A 19,104-nucleotide genomic window follows, 5' to 3' on the forward strand; every position below is an offset into this window, starting at 1 on the left:
TACACTCAACTGTGCAACGAATAGCTTGCTTAATAACCACACTGATTGATAGCTCAATGAAACTCTACTATTCAAAATAATACTGCTATTGCTCGCTAGATATCGTCTTAATCGCAACTGCTTGACAACTCAAATCAAACTGAATTACTTCTTACTCGCTGGCGCCGCTTTTATAGTTTACGCTGCATACTTCTAGGCTCTTCGATTTCCAGAACTTACTAGTTGTTTCGGCTACAAAATCGCCAGCCACAACTACGTGCACAAATTATTGCTCACTCTTGTGACAACTCAGATAAGATATATGCATGTGTTTGTGCATTGCCGCTCCGCTGCTCGTATACGTACATATGTGTAGACGCAATTATTTATTCGTTTATGTAGATACATAAAGATTGAATTATTGATGTGAATGTTTGTAGTTTGCAGTCTCTCGCGCGCACATAGGCATATAAGTAAATGCATCTGTGTGTGACATCTCTCTGGGCTGCCTTATATATGTGTATACTTGATTTGATTATTAACGTAAATACTGCTTGGCATGGCCTTAGCATCGCATTAGTGATGGGATAATTTAGTGATGCTAATATCCGTGACAATACTAATTGATATATATTGGAAGGATTTTATGCCATCCCTTGTTAAATTTGGTTTGGAGACAAACTGGTTTCGCCGTAGCGCTATCATCAGTGTCGATTTTCGTTCTGATCTGTTGTTGTCGTTTTTCTTATATATATGTATATGCTTGTGTATGGATATATGTGTGTGTGTTCCCTTCAAACACGGGGGTAGTTTTTCACTGATCAGCTTGTGTGGTTAGCTGAGGAAGGTAGGTTAGGTTAGGTTTAAGTGGCTGCCGTCCGCATCGGAGAGGCAAACCTAGGCCTTTGTAGGCCTATTGTGAAACCACACGGATTTGTTCCTACTCTCAAACCACTTCGTTGAGTTTTTTAAGCTAACTAAGCGTCGTGTATTGACCTAAGCTATATCAGTTAGATCTACGAGAAACATCTTTCCCATAAAACGTTGCCTTCTTCTACCGAGCGCTGGACATTCACGAAGTAGATGCCTAACAGTTTCAGGCTCTTCTTCGTTGCCGCATCTTCTACAATAATCATTAAATGGAGCGCCAATCCTTTCCACATGCGGCTCAATACAAACGTGACCAGTGAGGAGACCTACAACTAGGGACAGATCCCTCTTACGGAGGGTGCGAAGCTCTCGCCATCTCTTCCCATTCCATTCCGGCAATGTGAGTTTTGCCGTGTGGCATCTATCATGATGCTTCCACATCGCTTCCATTAGTAGAGCCTCCTTTAGAAGGTAGAAATCAGTAGTTTTAGTTGTTTGACCATTTTTGTGTGTTTGTTGATTTGGTTGATTTATTGTTTTGTGTTTATTTGTTGACGCGTGTTTGTTTGTTGTCCCTGTGTGATTACTTTGTTTTTTGTAAACAAGTTTTAAAGGTTCAACTATTGTGCCAGAATTAGTGTTTGTCTGTTCGTTTATTAATCTACCCTCGAATGTTTTTTCTTTGTAGATTTCCATGTTTTCGATTACGTCAGACGTCGACATTTTGCCTGCATGTGAGGGGCCTTGACTGTTTTATTGATGTTTGCCGGGGAGCATTTATTTTCGACCATGTGATTCGGCGGCCGCCGCGGTACTGGGTTCACGCACCGCAACACCAAAATTTAAGAAACAAGTTTTTTTCAATTAGAAGAAAATTTGTCTAAGCGGGGTCGCCTTCGGCAGTGTTCGGTAAGAACTCCGAATTTACTACTGCGATGAAAAACTCTCAGTGATAACTCACCTACCTTGTAGATGCCGTTCGGAGTCGGCATAAAACAAGTAGGTCCCGTCACGCCAATTTGTAGGAAAAATTATAAGAAGCACGACGCAAATCGGAAGAGAAGATCGGTCTAAAATCTCTCCGGAGGTTATCGCGCCTTAAATTTATTTAATTTTTATTAAGTTGGACTCTGGTATGATGGTTAGGTTCGATGTTTTTTTGTTGTAGTCTCTAATGTGTTCTCTGAACATCGTTCTTATTTGTCGTCCTGTGTTGGCATTCGCAGGTAAGTTTTTATACACCGTGGCTGCTAAACGGATCTTCTGAGTTAGTTTTAGTTCTTAGTTTTACCCCTTTGACAAGGAATGCCGGAAGATATTTCCAATATATATATATGAATCTAAACTAAAACAACAATAGGCCAGGTAGACCTCTCTTAGTCGTTTTATTACAAATTTACATGTTTCTCATTACGATTTTAATAGCTCAGTCAGTTTTTAATATATGTATGAAAAGTAAAATGCACTGAACTCGTAATTAATTTCCAGTTTTGACTAAAGGCAGGGTTTGTACAGTCTTCTTATCAATAAGTTCATTCAGATATCAGCAAAGTTACCGAAACCCGAAAAATTTTCCTTGTATATATATATACATATATTGTAAGAAAGGGCTAATTCTCTTCTTATACGATCCGGAGAGAAACTGAAAATAAGGTTATAGCCAACCAAGTTACACGCTCGCAGCCATCCAAAGGTGAGACGGGTTTTTGTCCCTAACTCACTGGGGGTGTCCAGGGAAAATCTTGTATGCAGTCATTCTCAGATCCTCGAGATCTACTAAACAAGTCGTATGGCTTTCCAGGTATTTTTTACTTTTTAAATCCTTTTTCTTTATATTTCTGCCTTTATACAGCCTAAAAAACTGTAAGTCCAAATTTTACTGGAGCGTTCACTTAAAGTAAAACGTTTTTACATCGCTACTGGGCAGTCCTGACATGCATAGCTAATGCATGTAAAGTTCCCTTCCTGCATTTTAGAAATTTTTATGCAAATAACTTTATGCGACTCGAATTAACTCATTACCCAAACAAATAATCATTTTAAATTCATAAAACCAGATTTTAAATTTTTGATGTTTAATTCAAAAATCTTAAATTTTCAGAGCAAAACTTTCCATTTTCTCTGATTTCATTTTTTACACTTTACTGTTGTTGTTGTTGTTGTTGCGATAAAGGCACTCTCGGAAGGTTTTGGGGATTGTTATCGATGTTGATTGTCCTTTGCCGAATATAGGTCCGCTAGGTTCCGGTAACATGCACCATTAGAGTATAAGCCATACAGGATACGCCACGGGTAGGTTAGGTTGCCAATTGGGTTGGAGAAGCTATAAATTGCGCTGGCAACCCCTTGAAAGGGTTGCGCTACACAATTCCTTGAATCAGTTGGGTATTTTAGTCGCCTCTTACGATAGGCATACCTGCCGCGGATAAATTCTAAGCCCCCTACCCGCTGGGGGCTTACAAGTTCTAAAAAATGTTTACTGCCTTTTTGCTTCAATGGCAGAGTTTTGATATGGTATTTTCAGCACAAAATTTATTTTTTGCTATTTTAACATGTTAAAAATAGTACCCAGCAAAGAACTAGATCTTTACTGTAAATTCTTGCACTAACTGGGTAAGATTTATATTAAATTTTTTGAAGTATAATTAAAAAAATATTTAAAAAAAATGTTGTGGTCAATTACAAACAACAAAGAATATATTTCAGAAAGCTAGAGCATAAATATTAAAATTAAAGAAATGTGAAAATATTTGAATATATTTCACCTATATGTAAGAAGTATGACGAAGAAGGGAGTTCTCATCTCTCTAACACTTGAATAAACAAGAAATAATAATAATAAAAATTCGAGAACTACACTGGTTGACAAAGATGCTGATGCATAGAATTTTATGCATGCTTGTTAAAGAACTTTTTTTTTTAAATAAAGAAATTTTATTATTTTCTTTTATGAGTTGATTCAAGAGCACTACTATGAATGCTTCAGCAGTATCAGCTAACATAAGCGTGTTCCAGTGTCTTTGATATTGCTCTTCACTGAGATCGCCTAGATTTTCAGGAAAACGGTTCAGGTGGCTATAAAGATTGCACATCTTGATACTCAGTTTATATCCGGATGTTGAAAATGTAGCATCAGTTGGTCTAGGTTAGGTGACTAGGTTAGGTAACTACCTAAAAAGTTTTTTACAACCCAAACGAACTCGCCCCATGCCGATTATTCAGGTGCTTTGAAGCGGCTAGTGAACTCGGTATCACATGTTAGTTTTCTAATATGTGGTCGATCGAAGATCCCAGCTTTCACCCTTTCAGAACCCAGTTTTGGAAACGATTTAAAAATATATTTGATGTCTAGCACTAAGGCTGGTCGAACAGAAATCAGTAGGTTGGGATAAATCCATTAAGATTAATTTCTGCGTTTTACTCCTCTTATGTTTACCACGCAGCAGCCGCCGTAATGTGGCTGTAGCGTGCTCCGTCTACTACACCGAGGGTCCTGGGTCCAACTCCCGCGCAAAATGAAAAATCGGATGATTTTCGGAATCGACAGAAAACATGTGGGTCCTGTCATGCCAATTTGTAGGGCAAATTAAAACGATCACGACGCAAGTTGGGAGAGAAGCTCGGCCTAAATCTCCTAGGAGGTAAATCGCGCCAAGTATTGATTGATTGATTTGTTTACCACACAGAAATAACAGTCGTTGTGATGGTCCATATGGTTCACTCCATATCACATTATTTTGGTACTTCAAATGAGGTCTTCTTTTATCTAGCCATAGGCGTTATGACTCAACACAACTTGTATATACTGCGATCCTTGACGAACTCATAATAAAAAATGTTACCCGTATTTCAAAAACACCAGCTGCTGGAAGAAATTTGAGGGCAGGTTTCAAATCAGCGACCACAAATTAGTGAGAAAAAAAGAAGAACTCCATGTAACACAGAGACGTAAATAACTTTTTTGTGAAACTTTAACGAAAGCACCGCGTTTTTTTGCTAATCTTCAAGTAGGTAATGTGGGGAATTATCTACCGCCAGTTTGACAATTTCTATTGCTGTCCGTCGTTGGCGATTCTCTATAGCTTTACGTCTCTGATGCAGAGCCAAAAAGGGCTTCTTTTGTCCATCAGTGTTATAAAAGCATAGATTTTTCGATGGCATTTGAAAAATAAAATACTATTTTAAATAATGAAATTAAAATCGATCGGTGGAAGTAAAAAATAAAAATATGAGAAATTCAGAATAAAAATAAGAAATAATATCTGACTATGGAAAGCTCACGAAAAGTAACAAAAATAATGTTAAATAAACAAAGAAGCGTCAGTGAATATATGTGTATGAGCTGGTGAAAAAAAATCTATATAAAAAGCAATAAAACCTATAACATTCAAGACAACAATAAAATAATAACCATGTAGCAGCAATCAACACAACATGAGATAAGAAAATGCCTACTGTGTAACAACAATGAAAATAATAAAAAGGACAACAGATATAACAGAAAGGACAATAAATAAACAAGTTATTACATATATTCGTTACGTATCGAACACCACCACGGGACGGACACACAACTACACCAACACGTCATACAAATCATTCTCTTATTGATTTATACGATCCTAATTTTCAGGATGACCCTCATATGTATATAAGAGTCAAAACAACAATGACTTTTTGCCACTTCAGTGAAGTTGCCCCAGTTTTGGACTAAATGCCCCGAAGCGTGGTTCATCCACGCTGAAATGCAGTTCAATAGAAAATTACTGCACTTCCGCAGGACGTTATGATGATTTTGGATGTTATACATATTCCTGCTGAGATTTTTATCTTCTTTTACCTTAGCTATTTTGTATTTTTCCTAAAATTATCTATAGTAATCTATTTAAATATATCCTTACATTATTATACATATTATAATTTCAGATGTAGTAATACTTTGTTGTGCATTAAGACTCCGATATCTTATTGTACTAATTGTAAAACCTTGAATAAATTAAATGAAATGACACATTCAGTCTATGTGAGGTCTTCTTGACTGGCCAGTTCAACCTCCTGAAAATAATAAATTCTTTGTGTTAAAGCAGGTTTTGATTGAACGGCATTCCTTAAGTGATAATGCCAAATTAGATCGAATTTTATCAGATTCAAAGATGGGAGATCATAAACTTTCAGAGTTTTAGCGGTCTCTGATTTTACCGTCTGAAAAATATGAGTGTAGTTCTTGCCAGCACAAACTCTAGTGACATTAGCGAACTAGTTAACTTAGCTGATAAGCTAAAATATTAGTAGCGTAAAAAAGTGATTTGAGATTATATACATTTCAATTTCTAAAATGTTTCTTCCTTGACTATTGTGACCAATATCATAAGATAACTACATTAAATTGATAAAATTAATAATTTATTAAAATATGACATTCAAAATTTCTCGTTTTTTCACGACGCAGAGAAGCGATGCGCGTATGCACAGTTCTTATTGTTATATATAATATGGGAGGCAAGAAATTCGACTAAGTAGACCTTACAACAACAACCTTGTAAACTTAAAAAACGAACACAAATTTTTATAGACTGAAATATGATACAACAATGTAATGCAGAAAAATTCAAAACTACACAGCAAAAAATGGAGTGAAGTTATTATAACCCGAATTCAAGCATACAAAAAGAGAAAAATAAAACCTTTTGGCGAACGTTGATACTCGTATTTTAGTTAAAAAAAACTGCAGATGGTATAATTTTGAGAGAAGAAATTCTACTTGCTTCGTCATTGATAAACATTTCAAAGAAGCTGAAGATCAACTTGGAGTTTTTGGTTTCTCAAGGATACGACGGTGCAGCTGCAAAGAGTGGAGAGTTGAAGGGTTGTGCTGCTGCAGTGATGGAGAAGTATCCGTCTGCACTTTATGTACATTGCACAAGCCATTCTTTGAATTTGGCGGTTGGTGAAGCGTGCTCCATTTCTCTCATAAGAAATTGTCTTGGGCCCATAAAGCAGATAATTTCTTTCTTCAGACCTTCAGCAAAACGCGAAGCTATTCTCAAGGATGCCGTCGAAACTTTGAATTGTCCAACAAAGAAAGAACGTTTAAAGCGATTGTGTGAAACGAGATGGACGGAAAGACTAGATGCTGTGATCTGCTTCAAAGAAATGTTTGCTCCCATTTATTTCAGCTTAAAAAAATTCATGACTGTGGAAAAGCTGAAAGTTCTAGAAATGCTTTCAGTTATCTACACACTTTTAGGACTGGAGGATTCATTGCGGCAATGGTTGTTATTAACGAAATTTTTTCTTTGGCTCAACCATTAACCTCTTACCTTCAAGGGAAAAGTGTTGATCTTTCTGCAGCAGTTTCAACGGCTGATGATCTGGCATTTTGTTGAAAGAAATTAGGAAAAAGGCTAAATCAAAGTTCGAAGAAATGTTTCTTGATGCTAAAGAAATAGCTGAATCTATCGGAGAGAAGATTGAAGTACCTAGGATTGTGAGTCGTCAAACAAACTGAGAAAACTACGAAAATAGCTCAGCAGAAGAATTAGGTTAGGTTGAACTGGCCGGTTAGGTTGAAGGACCTCTCATAGACTGAATGAGTCCGTAGTGTTACCAGAAATTTGTTTTAACGACCAAACTGAAAAACCCTATCAAAAACCAGGACCTATGTTATAAAATAACTCCGTCCTCTTAGCAAATACTAGAAGCTTCCTAGGGCTTAAGCCACTTGCTGCCTCTAGATCTGACAGCTGTATCACTCCTAATAGATGGAGTCTTAGTCTGGAAAGCGCAGGGTATGAGCACAAAACGTGCTTGATCGTTTCTTCTCCAGCCCGCACTTCCTACATCTGCTGTCACTGACCAAGCCTAACTTAAAGGCATGTGACGCCAGAAGGCAGTGTCCAGTCACAATACCCGTCATGAGTCTACAGTCCTCTCTTTTTAATGATAGAAGCAACTTTGTTAGTCTAAGGTTGTAAACCTACACGTAATCTTCGACACTTTACAGCCCCGTGCTTGAACCCACGCCTTTCCTGCTTGGTCGATCATGTGCACCTCTTGCCTTCGCTTAATCTCGGCCAGTCTAATTGGGACGTCTATGGAGCAAGTTTCAAGGGATGCGCCGTTTTTAGCTAGTTCATCCGCTTTTTCATTCCAATCTATTCCCATATGCCCTGGGACGCAATATAGATGTATGCTTCTCCCTGTCCCGATTCTCTTCAGCGACTGCTTACACTGTAACACGTATTTAGATGCTGTGCTTTGCGAGATTATTGCCTTAATTGCTGCTTGACTGTCAATATAAAAGTTAACACGGTTGCAGCTCAAGCTATTCTCTTCCAGAGTTTCTACTGCTTTGGTTACGGCTACTATTTCCGCTTGGAAAACGCTACAGTAATCCGGCAGCCTGTAGGATCTATTTATTTCTGGAGCAGTACAGTATACCGCAGAACCTACTCCTTCCACTACTTTAGAACCACCTGTGTATACATGTATCGCCTCGTCAGCCATTTGAGCACCCTTGCGCCAACCGTCCACCTCTATTGTGGCCTTAAGATCGCCCTCGAAGCGCAGATAGGGAATCAGGTAGTATGTTCGTCTTGTGATTGATGACGCTATACTTCTATGGCCGTATGGTCGGCGCTCAGGTTGCCCCTAGGCACCGAGCCTGGTTGCAGATGTTAACGCTATGTTCTTTGCTACCAGGTCTACAGGTGGAATGTGTAGAATGGTATACAGTGCAGCCGTCGGGGTTATTTTCAGGGCTCCCGTAATGCTAAGCATTGATAGTCTGCATATCCCCTCTAATTTTTTGAGGTAAATTGTTTTTTTGTGTGGCTTTCCACCAAACAAAAACTCCATAGTATAGGATAGGACTTACAATCGCTGTAAAAACCCAATGGGAAAGAGAGGGCGATAAGCCCCACGCACACCCCATCATTCTTTTACATGCATAAATAGCCGTTGAAGCCTTCTTCACCCTCTCCTCCACGTTGAGCTTCCATGACAGCTTACTGTATAGGATGATTCCTAGATATTTTGTGCAAGGTTTCTCCTGTAGGGTCACCCCTCCTGGCTTAGGCCTGATCCAATTTGGGACCTTGTCCCTCTTTGTAAATAAGACCATATATATTCGTCTTCTCCGCGTTGACTTTCAGCCCGACATTTGATGCCCAGGTATGAATATCCCGAAGCGTCCGATCCATCAAAGAGCTAATCGTTGGAAGGCACTTTCCACTTATGACAATTGCAACGTCATCTGCGTAAGCCGTAAGTTTTACTGCTCCCTCATCGAATCGCCAGAGCAGTTAGTTGATGACCAGCGTCCACAGCAGAGGTGATAGCACCCCTCCCTGCGGCGTGCCCCTGTGCACTGATTTCGTGGCCTCGTAAAATCGCCAATGTGATGTTATCTTCCTGCAATTTAACATGCAGTTGATCCGTCTCGTTAAGGCTGGTTGTACTTCAATTTAATTAAGACTATCCATAATCGCCCATTTAGAAACATTATTGAAAGCCCCGGCAATGTCTAAAAAGACTCCTAGAGCATATTCCTTATATTTCAGGGCTTTCTCTTTCCAGGGTCGACTTGCCTTTGGTGTACGCATGTTGTGTTGTGGAGAGCAGCTTTTCATCCACGTTTGACATTATGTACACATCTATCAGCCTCTCAAAGGTTTTGAGCAGATATGATGTTAAGCTAATGGGTCTATAGTCTTTGGGATACACGTGACCGATCTTCCCCGCCTTTCAGCAGAAGAATATTTTCGCAAATCAATATTCATCCCTTTCATCGATCACATCATATCTTCAGTGTCTAATAGATTCATCACACTTAAAAATATATTGTCCATTATTGAAAATGTCATTCCCGATAAATTGGTCAGGAAAGTAGGTGAAAATGTTTCTGAAACTGTCGAAATAATAATGTATCAGTGGCCAGCACTTACTGGAACAGATAGATACTATGGTGAAGAATTAAGTCCTACTATGGAGACAACGTTGGGTTGCAGCAGAAGATCGCCCAAAGACATTCATCGACACATTGAATCTTTGTAATGAAGAACTTTTTCCACACATTTTCAAGTTTTTTAAGATTGGGGCCACGTTAGCTGTAACCATTGCCAGCAGTGAATGAAGCTTTTCAACTTTGAGGCGTTTGAAAAATTGGATAAGGAATTCAACCGGAGAAGGTAGACTGAATGGACTTGCCCTATTAAGTATCAATAGAAATATTGATATCACAGTGGAAGAAGTCATTGACCGATTCGCTCAAAAACAGAAGAAAATCAATTTGTAATTTTGCTTTTTACTATTAATTATTACAACAACATTTTCAATAAATCGATCACTGAATAAATACAATACTATTTCCTCCCAATAACATTATTCCATACAATAAGTACTTCTCATCACTTAACAAAATTTGAATTTTACTGGCTCACGGTACTGCGATTGCGACTTACGGTGAAAACTTTTAAACATAAATTTAGGATGAAGGCGTGAATTTGATAGCTGATATAACTTAACCAATAATAGAGGCAGATTTTTTGAGTAAATATGGTCTTATCGATATCAAAAATAAATGCTTAGTAGACCCGTAGACATGTGTTTCAGTCAACCCTATCTCTTGCTCTTCCCAAAATTTTTTCAGTAGATAATCTATATACGAAATTGTTGAAAACATTCTGATCTTTGATTGCGGAACCAAACTTCTCGAAACCAGTTAAGTATTCTACGGTCCACGGACTAGTTACTGAAGGTAACCTACTATTTTCTAAGCCTAGGCGCTCAAATCTTATTAAATTTAAAGTGGCCAAAACCGAAAGGGGATAACAAGAACTTTTGAAATGTTTGAGTTTTGCGTATGCCTTTTGGATCGGGAAATGCAGCTCAAACTTTTCAAATCAGCTCCGCTTTTCATATCAATAATCCGAAGGTGGCAAAAAAATTTTGCGTCGTTTAAACGATATTCACGAAAAACCCGAAAATTACCCAGGACCCCTCCGAAGCCGGGGATGGCATTCACCTTTCTGCATTGGCGACCTTCGTGCTTATAAAAAGTGGGTGGGTGGGATCAAAATTAAATACGTGCAAAATCTCTTTGTACACAACATTTTTTCCTGTGTACAACATCATTACAACGACCACATGAATAATGCCGTCTTCAACTGCAAATATCTCCGGACTATTGTTTTCGACGCCAAAACGCGTCGTTTCGGGCGCATATTACCAGTCGGCTGCTGTTTTAGACTTTTACCTAAAATAGTTTTCCAATTTAGTTGCAGCACTTTGACAGATAGCTCGTTTGAACTTATATCAAAAATATGCAACTTTGTTTTTGAACCATTAACCAATACTTTTCTCCATTGTGTTACTGTCTTCGAGAAAAAGTAGAAAGATGAAGAAATCTTCCATCTTCATTAACTGGTGCATAACCGCCTAGGCGAATTGACGTTGCGTGACAAGTCACGCCATCTATATCTGTTGTAACATAAGTGACACCAATCGTGCTTCGCTTTCAGTGTCAAATCAAATTAAATAATAAAAAAAATTTAAATGTGTAAAAGATTAAAATATGCATAAAGAAGGCAATTGGGAAAGACTTCACAACAGGCATGACGTAGCTGAATGCGTTTACAACCATTTCAACTATCGTAGGGGTGCGAGTTCGACTCCCACTCCCGGGAGAAAAGGCTTTGAAGAGATTTACAAGGTATAATCGAAACAGCTGTCGCCTTGTCCGTCCTGATGTCACGTTGTTTAAATTTTTCCCAAATTATTAAATAAATTATAAAATTAAAAAATTGCTTCAAATAAATGTTTTCATACATTTAAAAAAAAAGCAATATGGGCAATCCCCGATTATTAAAAATCATACAAACAGACAAAATTGGTTAATTCGTTGTAGTTCTATAAATAGAACGAAAACAGCAACAAAAACCAAAGTTTCTTTGAAAACCGCCGTACCAAGCATAGCTTTAACACATAATTGCATACGAAGTATGCAATGTGTAAAAGATTAAAATATGCATAAAGAAGGCAATTGGGAAAGACTTCACAACAGGCATGACGTAGCTGAATGCGTTTACAACCATTTCAACTATCGTAGGGGTGCGAGTTCGACTCCCACTCCCGGGAGAAAAGGCTTTGAAGAGATTTACAAGGTATAATCGAAACAGCTGTCGCCTTGTCCGTCCTGATGTCACGTTGTTTAAATTTTTCCCAAATTATTAAAAAAAATTAAGTTAAACGGTTTTATTGAAAACAAATAATACAAAAAATAATTAGGTAGGTCCTAGGCACTAGTCATCACATTCCTCATCAATCTAGGGCGTTGATCAGACAATTAAATAAAATCATTGGGCGAGTGAAATAATGTACCACGCTTTGAGAAAAAATTTGTTCGGGATAAAAGAAGTGATAGAAATCCCGAAATTTAAACCTGCCACTCTAGAAAAATCATGGTTTAGGAAAAATATGTTGGTAATTTTTCAACCAAAGTTCCGTACCTGAAATTTGAATCTAACTTGTCTATAGTTTTATCAAAAGATGCGTATTTTTGGCAAGATTCATTATATATGATATGGCAGGAGCAAGATACCTTGACGTTGCCAATTAGCGCCAGTTACCGGAACGAAGAACAAACTAGAAAGCTTTATTTATCTGTAAGGTTAGGTTGAACTGGCCGGTCAATAGAGACCTTACATATTGTTACCAAAAATTTGTTTAACCACTTAACATTAAAAATCCCCAATTAGGTACCGGGACCTATGTTATAAAATAACTCCATCGTCTTGGCGAACACTAAAAGTTGTCTAGGACGTAGCCTAATTGCTGACCCAAGATCTAGCAACCGCTCCTTGTAGCTAGAGCGTTGACCTGGCGAGCGCAGTACTTTAACACAGAACGTCACCCGCTGCTTATTCCTGCAGCTAGCACTTCCTACAGCTGATGTTACTGATGAGGCCTAACTTATAAATATGTCACTCCAGGAGGCAGTCTCCAGTTAATATGCCCATCGCGAGCTTTATGTTTTCTCTCTTTTGAGATACAAGCTACTTTGTCCACGCCTATCTTCTTGATGGAGCATATGCAACTCCTGTCGCCTTCTGATTTCTCCCAAACGGATTGGGATATGTACCGTCGACTAGTGCTGAAACCTCTTTTGCCAACGCATCGACCATTTCATTACCTTCTATCCCTCGGTATAGATGTATGGTCCGGCAGGAGCGAAGTGTCTCGAATGCTTCTTTGCATTCCCGGACACTTCTTGATGAAGTACTGTGTGCGACTATTGCCGTGATCGCCGCAAGACTAACTGAATTTCTTTTGCTTGCTTCACGGCTACAGTTTTGTTAGTTTGGAACCATCGGTATAGACGTGCATTGTGTGTTCCGCCATTTGCGTACCCTTACGCCAAACAGCCGGCTCTATTGCGGCCCCAAGATGTCCTTCGAAGCTGAGGTACCGGACCATATAGCCCGTTCTCCCTATCTCATAGTAAGTTATGGGCTTATCAATTGCCGTAAATACCCAATTAGAGAGTTTGGGCGATAAGCTCCACATGCATACTAGCATCCTCTTGCATGGATACAGTGCCAGGGAGGCTTTTTTGCTCCTTCTTCCACATTGAGTTTCCACGACAAGAATCTAGTATATCTCCTAGATATTTTGTGCTGTATTTTTTTTTATATATCCTAGTAACGAATACTAGATCGGTTTTTTCCACGTTGGCGGTTAACCCGACTCCAAATGCCCAGGTTTGTACATCCCGATGCGCCTGAGCCACCAGAGAGCTGATTGTTGGTAGACACCTGCCACTTATGATGACTGAAACGTTATGTAAATTTTTCTTGAATTCGAATGGTCCTCTGTCGAACCACCAAAGCAATTGGTTGATGACGAGCGTTCTCAGCGTTGGTGATAATACCGCCCCCCCCCTGCGTTCTCCAAGACTTCGGGACGTGGTTCAGTTTTTTGCAACTCTACCGCTGCCCAATGCAGCAGGTTCTATGTACCGGAGCGACTCGGGATTTTTCCCAAATAGTAATTTCAGTATAGCCCATTTAGTTTGTTGCGTCCTCCCACAAATTTGCATCCTCTCAGCAGATCCTTGCAGCGGGACTGCGCCATATTCTCCTACTCCATGAAGGTATCGAACCCAATCCGGAGCAGGACCTGATTCCGGTCCAGAGAATTGGTTTGCTGCGTGTTACTGAAAATAATTTTTTTAGGACGGTCACACTCTTGCCAGTCTGTCACGTGTACGGGATGCTTACACCGCACTGGATGTTCTGGGCTAGACCGCAAAACCCGTCGTTCCCGTAACTTTTACAAATCTTTTTTGGCACCTTGCTGTTCATTCCCAAGGGCGTACCGTAGCCTGCACATATCGTTTTAGCCAAGTGGTTTCCTATACAGGAAACTACGATGGATGAAATATGCGTCTTAAAATATAGTTTTGGGTCAAAAAGTACACCTAAGTCATTAACGCAGATAATCGCCCCAGAGGTGTAGCATTTAGAGCATATTGTGCCAAAAATGTCTTTACTCGGTGAAAAGTCATAAGCTTACATTTTGAGCAGTTTAAAACGAGTAGGTTCACTGTGTACCAGCTCTGAAATTAATCCAAATCAACATGAAGGAGGTTCCGACTAAACAAGTCGGAGTATTAGTGGTAAGTCATTTATGAAAAGGGTAAAAAGCAATGGGCCCAGGTTTTTACCCTGAGGTACGCCAGAGGTCACATTAATTACGCTGGATCACAAATTCAAATTTTTTTTCTGCACCAGAAACGCCATTATGAAATTCCTATGTCCGAAAATGAAGGTAATTTTTAAATCTATGGTAACGTTTTTGAGATATTTACGAATTCCCGTTTTTTCACAAAAAAAAAAAACAAACAAAAAAAAAAAAAAAACAATTGAGTCCACTTAATCATATATATCTCAAGAACGAATTGAGCAATTCCAAAACGGTTTAAAGCTTTTAAAAGGTAATAAATTTTGCTATAAACTGTGCAACTGCAGATTCAAAGATAACGAATAATCATTATGGATTTTTTCTTGACTTTCCAACCCCAAGTACTTTCGTAGTACAAATATAGCAGTCCGTTGAATGGCAATTTGGTTCCCTCCACTTTATTGGTGTAATAAATTTCATATGTGGCCTAAATAGATAATTTCAGAAATTAGTCAGCTATGCATTAAAAGGGAGCAAATTCCTAATTTTTACTACGCACCTTTTTGTTCCGGTTTTCAAAAAAATCAATTCGACTCGACATGTGGTGCACACAGTATTCGGTGTCCATGGTTTTTCATTGTTTTTAGGCTCATTTCCAAAATACTTATAGTATGTAACTTTCAAAGGATTTGAAAACACACGTCCCATCCTTTTAACGATAAATTGACCGCAGATGAAACAGAATATATCTGGATCATTTGTACACTCAAACTCTCGTGCCCTTTTATTCATATTATATTCTTAAGTAAATGACGGGTTATAAACTGCAATTATAAACTGAACAGTATCCGGCGAACCTTGCAGATATCATGAAGGAACAAGGCGCATATACTATTATTTATACTTATATCAAGTGAAAATTCAAGCCTACCTAGACAAAAATGTTCCCTACTTCTACAAAGAAAACACTACCTGCCTTAAAAATATGCTCTTGCTTGAAATGTATCTGGTTTTGAGAAAACGACACTAACAGTTTTTTGTATCTAATAACCCTTCGAAAATCTACCTGCTAACTAACTGATATACGAATACTAACACATATGTACCAGTAGGGTACTTAAGTATTAAATGGATATATTTACTTGAATGCTTATAACTTTTGTATTAGTCTACCGATTTTGTTGAAAGAAAGCTTATTTTTTTTTTGTAATAAAACAGAGCCTAGCACTCTAAAAAAACATCTACTAAAAAGTTTTCGAGATCCGTCCTCGCAAAGTACAAATTCTTTTATATTTTTACAGAAAAAATTGAAAAAATCCGTAATGATTGTTCGTTATCTTTGAATCTGCAGGGCCTAGCAAAAAGCGTTGTATGCACAGTTTATAGCAAATTTTATTACCTTTTAAAAGCTTCAAACCGTTTTAGAATTGCTCAATTCGTTCTTGAGATATATATAATTAGTGGACCCAATTTTTTTTTTTTTTTTTTTTTTTTGTATTAAAAAAACGGTTATTCGTAAATATCTCAAAAACGTTACCATAGAATTGTTTGTGAAGTAGCTTCCAAGCCATAATGATAATTGTTTGCGAGAACCTGCTTGGTCAAGCATGTGAATCAATAGCTTATGAAATATTTAACTAAATAAAAGATGGTCCGCTTATGTGTAGCGTATAAAAGTCTTTGCCTTTTTTAAAAAAATTCCTTTCTTTTTATACAAAATTATCTATTTTACGCATACGTAATTACACTAATACTAATACACTAAAGGTATCTACATTCCTAACATATACATTCTGATTCAGCATATTAGTTTAACCTAATTTTAGATATTTGTAATTGTATAAATATTTTGGTAGGCACATTGACAAACTGTCATTGACGCTCGGTCAAGCTATTAACGAATTGGTCAATTCGCCAGTTAAATGCAACCGGATATAGCTCTTGCTTTCGGCATTTGTATGGGATGTTGAATCACGCTGAGTTGGGGTTAACATAACGTATATAGGTCGATATTGTAATATGAATGCAATATGACTGTGTGGGGTCTGCATAAAAAGTGCATTGGCGTAAAAGAGCATAATGCATAATGCTACAAACGCATTGACATAAGAGGGCACGATGCATAATGCTACAACATCCACCTTAATTGGAGACAATTGTATATGACTATTCCAGAGACTTAATGACACACTTGAATTTTGCTTGAGTTAGAAAAAAAATTTTACTCGCTGTTGTATTCTATTATAATTTATTGCATAGCGGTAACTTGATATCGACAGTAGTGAGTTAGTTTATGCCGTTTTTGTTTGTTTACATTAGTTTACATTTGTTTTTAGTATGCTGACTTTTGTTATTTACATTTTTTCTTATCATGCTATTTGTGTTTTTTTTTGTATGTTTATATATTTATTAGTATGAGTAATCTTTCGTATCAAGTGTTACCTATTGAAATTGGTTTTACACAACTGACTTTTAAATGTGTCGACCCACTTAAAATCCGCTTGTGTTTACAAATTATTCTTTAACATTTATGAATTAATGGTAACTTGATGCCAACATGGATTTGTATGTTTATGTGTTCTTTGTTTTTGTTTGTTTACATTTCCTTTATTTATGTATCTATTGTGCTGCTTTTTGTTTGACGAGTAAAGTGGAATACTTTTGTTGCAACTGTTTTTTTTCTAAATTATGTGAGTTGCTAGCAGATGTTTTATATTTGTTTAAGCCTATTCTTATGGACTATTATTTCCTTATCTTTATTGTTCCTATCACTATTTTCTACTTTATATGGTATTAAAGTGAAATTGTTATTTTTATCAATATTCTTTACTCTATACTGTTCTTTATACTTATTGTCTAACTTATGGTCTAAAGGCGAGGCTTCCTAACTGAGACCGGCCAAACTTAAATTTATTTCCTTATTTTGTAGATAGGTTAAATTAAAAATATTTTACTATTAATATTTTCTATTCTACTGGGGTTAGAGTGAAAATATTTTTCCTAAAATTACGACCTCTCTAAAAGCGAGGTTTTCTTAAATGGACCCGGGCTAATAAATTTATAATTATTTCTTTAATGTGGTATTTCTAATAACTAAAGATGAATGATTCTGACTATTTTTATTAAACAAGGTCTTTCATTGTTTATTGAGTTCTACTAAACTAAGAACATATAAAGTAAGAAATATGCCAGTAATTATACGAAAAATTTAGGAGTTGTGATTGATGGAAGAGCAAAGTAGTTATGTATTGGTAGTAGTTCTATTAATGGGTAAGTGGAAGGTACAGTGGATGCAAACATTTTTCTATCCTTGAATTTTCTTTTCGTATTTTTCATATTTTTCCTATTTTCCAGCAATATCTTTGATCTTATATGTCATGCGATTTCTGCGGCGGCCACCAAGACAGAATCGTCATGATATTAATGAAGAATTATTTAATTTTTTAACGGGATTTGTCACTTTCACTACCTCTAGGGTTAGTGCAATTATTAGATCTTTGAGAACTTGGATACCTTTTTATTTTATAAATTCGCCTACTGCAGTATATATTCAATTATTTTTCACCGATTTGTCCCTCAGGACAACTGTGTTTTTTATTCTTTACAAGTCCTAGATTGCAGGCACAGCCTGATAAGCAATTGTCCTAAGTCAATCTTATTATTAACAACCAGGTTGCTTGTTTTTCTTACGCTACCATTTTTCTATGAAAAGGAGCGCGACATGTCTCATTGTTGCAAATTTATATAGCGCTTTATATATGTTTATATGTTCTCTTCGTGACTTTTCTTCATTCTTACTGCTATGGGCTGGTTTTAAAGTTTTTGTATTTTGCATATATCCACTGACACGAATTTTATCAGGGCTGTGGTATAAATCTTCTTCCTTGACGGCCCTTAAGGATGTTATTTGGATAACTTCCATAGGAACTACTGTGGTATTTAATGTGAATTATGCAAATTCTTGATTTGCTGTTCAATTTGGGCAGGGCTAGTGGTGCTGCCTTTACTGTCGATTGCGACATTTTGTAGTTTACTATTTGGGATTTACTTGAATTATTTATTGCTCTTCCTCAGCTTTGAGTTTGGAAATTTGGGCAGAAAGGAAAAAAAAATTTAGACGCGCTGTTGCACGTTATTCAATTGCCTATATTTGATTTTCAGGTAACTTCTGAATATGGCGGCAATGATTAATAGCCCAATCGTGCATATTAAAGCACCTAGCCAAACATCTGTGATGTTTTGAGTGGTTTTTGTGTCCACTTGGTCTGGCGGCTCATATTTTACTATTCTATTCTCTGATGTGTAGGAGTTTCCTTTACCTACTTCGTAGCCAGCTATGGCTATCATAATGCCTTGGGCTATTTTTGTCCACCAGCACTTTTTGAAACTTCTGTTACTACTTTCCTCCTTCAGTAAATAAAGGGTAAATTCCAATAAAATTTCTTTGATGATTTTTTTTTTATCCTAAATACTCCATTTTATTTATAACTTTTGCATTATAAAAATGTTTATTCTAAAATTTATTTTTTTAAATTTCTTAAAAATATTTTATTTAAGTTAAAATTTTTAACATTT

The 19,104-nt window shown here is 37.2% G+C and overlaps 1 protein-coding gene across 5 annotated transcripts in view; it reads right to left on the reverse strand.

Annotated features, from left to right (window-relative positions):
• The window catches only part of LOC137240175 (protoheme IX farnesyltransferase, mitochondrial-like), a 367,290-nt gene that overhangs the window by 173,520 nt on the left and 174,666 nt on the right, over positions 1 to 19,104 (reverse strand). The window lies entirely within an intron of this gene.

Source organism: Eurosta solidaginis, chromosome 2 (assembly GCF_040869045.1).
Source record: "Eurosta solidaginis isolate ZX-2024a chromosome 2, ASM4086904v1, whole genome shotgun sequence".
Classification (NCBI taxonomy): Eukaryota; Metazoa; Arthropoda; class Insecta; order Diptera; family Tephritidae; genus Eurosta; species Eurosta solidaginis.